We start from the raw sequence: 7,804 nt of genomic DNA, 5'->3' as shown, positions 1-7,804 counted from the left end.
AAAAAATTTTCATATATCTAAAATTTTTGTCATGACATTATTTCAAATATCGAAAAAATATAGATTACTAATATCAACATATATGGATGTGAATATGAGATGAGATGAGTAGTCATGTGACCGAATAGCACCGACAAATGTCAAGCTTGATACTCGTCCGATCAGCCGCTCAACGGCAAAAACAAACTTAAGCCATGGTGTCTTCGAACGGTGCACACTCAGTAAATAACCCTACAATTTTTTGTTTATAGCATATTTTATATTTATTATTCCCAAAAATTTATACGTGTTTTGAAAATATTCGAGTCAAATTAGTCTAGAATCGATTAATTTTATGGAAGAAAACCTTTCAAACAGCCGTACTTCCAAAGCTGTGCACAAGTGCTTTTTTGATCATTATAAATAGGCTGTTTTATTAAAAGAAAAAAAAGGGAATGTTGATAACGACTAAAATCGTCATTAAGTGTAACTCTACTCGAGAGATTTCGGTCAGTGCGTAACGATGACACGGAACTGTTAATTACAGAAGGTTGAAAATGAAGTGGCGATGGTCACTAATAACAGGTGACTTTTAGATAACCGTTATATATTGTATATAAAACTATAGTATAAGCCAAAATAACCTAAGCTAAAGGTAACATCTACAATAAAACTTATAAACCAATATATAAATTATTCTCTATACGAATTTATTATTTTTTGTATTTATAAACACAGGTTAATTATAGGCCGATATTACTAATATAAAAGCCGTCGTTTGTGTGTGTACTCCTTACAAACACAAACGTTAAAATTCCTTATAACGCCTGCCATTTTTGTTCAATCCAGATGAAATTTTAGTTATTATCGTTTTATGTTCTGGCTGAAAGTATAGGCTATTTATTTTGCGGAAATATTAACCGTTCAAACTAACGTCTAAAAATAAGGATGTAAAATATAGGGAAATGGTACCACTCAGAAAAACTTTCGAGTTCTTTCCTAACCTTGCTTTTGGAGATTCTTTCACTGTAAATTTAGCTCACTTCATTCCGATGTTCGTTCTTTTTTCTTCACTTTTATTTATATAAAAGATAAATTCCATTCTTCTTTATTCCCGAGTCTTCTTCAATCTAAAAAAAAACAAAAATAGTATTCGTCCACAGAAGGTGAGTGCCTTCACCACTGCACTATTCTCTTCGTCTACTTCCTGTTCTTTTGTTTTTTTTCACACGTGGTCTAAATCTTTTCCAAAAATATTTTTCTAAACAAGGAGAAAAGCACTTGGCGATGAGAACCGCAATTGCGGAAATTTTCCTAGATTTAAGTAATACGGTCCGTTTTCACGGGATGGGGAGAACTTTGGTAATTGTATACAGTCGAATCGCGATAAGTCGACACCCTCGGTTAAGTAGTCAGTTTTCTGTGGTCTCGGCCGACTTACACAAGCATTAGTGTTAAAAAACTCTGGTTTACTCGACATTGTTTAAAACTCGTCACCACTGGATAAGTTGTCATTCTTTTGCTGTCTCACACACTGATAAGTCGTCACCCCCTCCTGAAAAAATGGTTTCACTCCGCACGTGTAGTGCGAACTCATTTTTTCAGGAGGGGGAGTCGATTTATTTATTAATATACAATTAACTTTTTAATAATATAATAAAACATTATTATTATTAATATATATACATATTAATTGGCAGGTTATTCCCAAGTAAGTTTCAGGGGAAGACTGGTTTTTAGCCAGATGTGCATAAGTTACCGTAAACACTCAAATACATCACGAAATTTTCGATCATGAATACTCTTTCAATAGGTGAGGACCGCAAAAATGGTCCAAAATATAAACTTCTATTGGATGTATAATTTTAAAATTTGCTGAGGTCATAAACAAATTCCAATAAAATGTATCCAAAGCCTTTCCTGACTTATTTCGTCTATAGGAAGAATAGAAACGATTTTTGAAAATTGAATGTGCATAGACGTCAACGGGCTGTAGCAATTACGTAACGCTCGACAACTATAGACGTCAATGGGCATTAAGGGGTTTTAAGCACTATTTCCCTTAGTCATGTAAATGATTTAAATAAATTTTGTTAACCTTTTTAAATAGGGTTGTTTTTTTATATAGCACAAATTTAGTACCGCAACGCATTCATTAAGCCGTTATTCCGTGTTTTTAACTATCAAAGCAATAAAATTAAGCGAAGATAGTAAATGTAAACAAAAACGCCACACCCCTTTTTAATTAAAAAGTCTCATAGTTTCGTTGAAACCGTGTCTTCTATTTCTTGTTTTGTTTGATGTCACAACTTAGTGAATTTAAAGACACTTGGCAAGATTCATCGATTTTTATTTCATCAAGTTGTGACATCAAAGAAAACAAAAAAATAAAAAGTCTCTGACAAGGTCAACCCTCTGATAAGATAATAAACACAGTGGGGAGTCAATTGTTTTTTGTAAGGGGAGAACTAATGCACTTAGAACCTTCTGACTTCTATCGTTCGAAAGATAAGAAAATATATGTAGCTAAGAAATGTTTCAAATTAAACAGAACGTTGGCAGTTTTTAAAATTTTTAGCCTTTTGCTAAAAAAATTAAAAATTAAGTATGTTTTAAAATTTGTATTACATTTAATAATCGTAAACTGTGAGACTTTTGCGACAAAAATTTAAAAAATATCGATTCTAGCCCGATTTTGAAGCAAGATAGCGCCAATTTATTATTAAACTCAGCGAAGTATGATTATACACTGCGAGAAATCTCGTTGTCGCGCGCGAAATATAACAGCGACAAAAAATTTAAAAATTAATTTCGCGAATACAAATTGCACTAACTGTACAATTTTTGTTTTTTGCGTAAGAACTTCATTTACGTGTTGTCACAAATGCATTTTTTGATGAAATTTCGAGAATATTTTTAGTTATAAATAAACGAATTTGCGCATTCGACATCATGTGGTAAATTGCCGAATTTTCGACGGTCCACACATTATTTTTATAATTGCTTCGTTTCATGCACAGAAATCATTTATATCTATACTATCAACAAAGAATTCTGATAGATTGAATAATATTTTAAGCGATGTCAAGTTTTATATTAGATGATCGAGTTAAGCCTAACACACGACTATATCATATTCAAAATTAAAAATAAAATTCGTGTGTAGAAATATAAAGAAAATATCTGTTAAATCTTAAATACAACATTCATATGAGTAAAACAAAATAATAACTTTGTCAATTGGTCGATTTACACGTCAGAAAGAAGCATTTGAATATAGGGTCATAAAACAATCAACGTTTATTGACTTTCGCGATAGGGGGTATGGCGAGGTATATTGACAAATTTTTTCGCAGTAGTACGAAATTTTTACTGACTTCACTTGAAAGTGTCATATTTCTTCTGCATTTACAAACAAGCCCGATGGCGATCGGTGAAACTTGAGAGAAATTACGGCGAGTTGAAATTTTATGTTTATTTTTTGTGTTTTACGTCTCAAATTACATTGAACTTTGAACAGGAAATAAAGCATTTGTGTCAATAAGAAAATATTTTACACTGTTTAAAAGTACAAAAAATAAAGAAAAAAAAAGATGTAATAATAATTTTTTAAGCGAAGCCAAAAATTTTACAATTTAAAGATAAAAAATGGATTCTGTTAGACACCTTGCGATAAAGGGGGGAAGTGGAATAATCTCGCGACTATAACACTGTTAATTAAGATAGAATCACTTTAATGTGTGGCAGTTGCTTCTAGGTAATTGATAATGAAAAGTGCCAGATTGTTGTGGGGGGTAAGAGAATGAATGTGAAGGAAAAAGACAAGGTATCATTTTTTTCAAATAAGTTCCAAAAGTAAATGATATCGTTATTACGATTTATGTCCACAATTTAAGCAACTTACAAGCCTACATATTCTGATATTAATAACGTCATACCAAGCATCATCTATACCAGGGATGGGCAACTGGTTGCCCGCCAGTTGCGTAGCAAACATAACTGGCGCCCGGGGCAGGACACTTTATTTGCGCCCCTCCCCCCTCTAGAAACACATAGTTTGTCTTGGAGGCCATTTGGGCACCTTTCTGCGAGTGGCGCCTAGTGCATGATAGACCCCCTTGCAGGCAATAAGGTTCGAAGTCTGATGCAGAGAAGCTGTATAAGTTTGTGCTCCTACAAAAACCTGATTTTTATGCGGAAATTTATTTTGCAGAGTGTGTATTTTAAAAATATTGAACATTGGAAGGTACCTAGAGCAAGGTGTAGTCAAGTAGGATAGTTTTGATTCCATCACTTTCGAATTTTGACGGAAAAGTCCTCATACTCGATCTTCCGGCCGTTGCGATTCCGATTATCCGGAATTTAGTAAGTGTTATATTAGTAATAAGAAAAATATCCCAAAGTTAAAAATTTGGTGGTTATAGGGCCATTATTTACGATTTTATTAGCTATTTTTGGTCTATTTCCGGTTGTCCATGGAACGCGTTTTTCGGACTTCCTGTTGGTGGTAGACAGTTAATATTCGGTCATCTCTTTCTACACCCTTTAGTCATCATAACTGTGCAATAGCTTTTAAATCCGTCCATTAGTTTTTACATTATGGCAATTCTACTACCACATTCGAAATTCAACATTGAACTTTTTCTTCGTTGCCTAGCTACGGTCATTGACCTTTAGGTCCGGAAACCAGTGATTGCCGTGTTTCGCGAATTCTATTTTACTTACATAGGGCAATATATATATTTTTGGATTCGGCTCATCAAGAGGAATCCAAATAAATGCATGGAAATAAATAGATCTCTAGTATAATATAAACATGGAAGATAATTTAATACTGAGTAAATCTGAGGTTGAGCCAGAAATTAGAGATAAGGGATTATCACAAATTCTACTTATTAAAAATGAAATGAAAAAGTATATAAAAGAATACTCAAACTCAAAACTAGGTACTTCGATTCATGCAAAATTCATACTAGACAGCGTTAAAAAGATAATAGACATTTATAAAGAAAACAGGCCTATCATAGACAATAAAGTGCACGAAATAAACAATAAATTAGACAATTATGAAGGATCTTGACACCAGGAGAAGTATCCAAACTCCAACATATGCAGAGAAACTTAGAGGGGAAAATTCTTCGAAGGATAATAAGGCGATGATTATCATTAATCAAGAAAAAGAAAACATCGAATCGGAGGAAATTAAACAAAAAATAAAAACATTTTTTGATCCAGTTAAATTAGGTATAGGAATCAAAAACATAAGAAAAATTCGTAATAAAGCTATTCTGGTGGAGGTGGAAAATGATAAACAACGAGAACGTTTATTGAACGAAATAAGTAACCATGGAGAACTAACAGCGAGAACACCCAAAAAAGTACAGTCAAAATTTTGTATTTATAACGTTCCTAACGAAATAAACAGAGAAAACTTCATAGATCACCTGTTTTCACAAAACGAAAATATATTAAAGGCGGTAACAGACGATACCCAATATAATGAAGAAATTAAAATAAAATTTAAATAAGGCAAGAATCAAAACTCAAAAAATTGGGTAATTGAAGTATCACCAAGTCTCTGAAAAGTACTATTAAAGCAAAACAAGATAAATATGGGGTGGATTCGATGTCAAATAAAAGAATACTATGGAATAATTCAATGCTATAAATGTTGTAGATACGGTCATACAGCAAGTCAGTGTCATAGTAAACGTAACTACTGTACACACTGTGCAGGGGATCATAAATATCAGGAATGTATAAACAAGGAAAAAACCCCAACATGTACAAATTGCATCAAATTTAAACACCTACACCACACACATAAGGCGATTAGCGACGAATGCCCAGAAAGGCAAAGAGTATTAAAATATATAAAAGAAAGAACCGAATATGGAAACTAACCATTGTCAACAGAATGGGAATATAACAGGAAATAAAGGCTTAAAAATACTGCAAATTAATTTAGGAAGAGGAATTCAAGCAGTGTCCCAACTAGTAGGGAACAAACTCCAACATTTTGACATACTATTGATCCAAGAACCTTACTGTAAAGATAAGAGACCGATGGGCTGGCCACTTCCAACAAAAATTCTCTATCATTGTATTGAACAAACCCCTTGGACTATCATTGCCATCAACAACAAGAACATACAATGTATGTTACTCACAGAATACAGTGACAATAACATGACAACAATAGCAATCAACTACAAGAGCAAAAACTGGATAATTTGCACATTTTATATTCCAATGTACTCAAATATAAGAGAATACCTAGAAAAACTAGACAGGCCCTGCGATAAATACCAACAAAGTCATGCAATTATCCTTGGAGGGGATAGTAACGCCCACTCATACGTTTGGTTTGATGATAATTCTGATATTAGAGGTGAAGAGGTAGAAGAATTTGTCAATAGACAAAACCTATTTATATTGAATGAACCAGGTATGGTTAGTACATTTGAAAGTACAAATGGCACATCAAACATAGATCTTTCCATAGTAAACAGCCTAGCCCTAAATGAAATCAGTAACTGGATAGTAAATGACGAAAATAAGATTATCTGAACATCGATATATAGAATATGACATCACTCACGACCTAAGCACAGTAACGACTAAGAAATATAATCTACGAAAAGCACAATGGGAAAATATTATACAGGATATAAAACCAACACTAACACATCTGGGAACAGCAACAAGCAAAGTTACAGCTGAGCGCGATATAAAGAAACTTATAGATAACCTATATAAAGCACTACATGCACATATCCCGATATGCAATGAAATGAAAAATAACACCGCAAAATGGTGGAAATCTGACCTGACAATTATTAAAAGTAAAGTATGGGCTAAACGAAGAAAATACAACAAATGTAGAGACCCACTTCAAAGGACGTATCTTAAGGAAAACTTTTTAGTAGAACAACAGAACTACAAACAACAAATAAAAGAGTCTAAACAGAGGAGTTGGGGTAAATTGTGTCAAAAAAGTGAAAGTAATCCATGGGGGTTAATATATAAAATCGCTGCGGGGAAATTAAGACAACATTTTCAATTAACAGAAATGAAGAGCAAAAATGGTGATCTTATAAGTGATCAGGACGAATGTATGAAATTACTAATCAATGAATTTGTCAAAGAAGACAATCCCATATTGGACACCATAGAACAAAAGAGAATAAGAGAACAACTTAACTATAAAACAAATAAACCAGACATACCAGAATTTACAAAAAAAAAAATCTAATGGACCATATCTAATTTTAAAAAAGGAAAGGCTCCCGGTCACGATTTAATAACAATAGAAATGGTGAATATCATAAATAAAAAGATTCCATCGCTATTACACACTCTATATAATAAATGCCTACAATACGCAATATTTCCATCAGAATGGAAACAAGCAAAAATCATAGTAATATATAAACAGAAACACAAAGACAAACGGGATCCGAGAAGTCATCGAACAATTTCTCTTCTACCGGTAATGGGGAAAATTCTAGACAAAATGATAATCTTACAGCATGGCTAGGTTCAATGAAATAAATAAATAAAAATCAATACCGGTTTCGAGAAGGCTGTTCAGCCGAAGACGCCATATCAAAAGTTATAGACGAAATTGAAACAGAGAAACAAAAATACAAATGGGTCATAGCTTTAAGCTTAGATATAGAGGGCGCATTTGATAATGCATGGTGGCCTCTCTTCCATACAAAACTAGAAGAACTAAATTGTCCACGTAATCTCTACGCACTCATATGTGGCTACTTAACAAACAGGAAGACCTTCATAGAATACTCAAATATTATAATAGAAA

The sequence above is a fragment of the Centruroides vittatus genome, unplaced genomic scaffold (assembly GCF_030686945.1).
Source record: "Centruroides vittatus isolate TY-2023 unplaced genomic scaffold, ASM3068694v2 contig_2734, whole genome shotgun sequence".
NCBI lineage: Eukaryota > Metazoa > Arthropoda > Arachnida > Scorpiones > Buthidae > Centruroides > Centruroides vittatus.
This window is presented reverse-complemented; position numbering follows the sequence as displayed.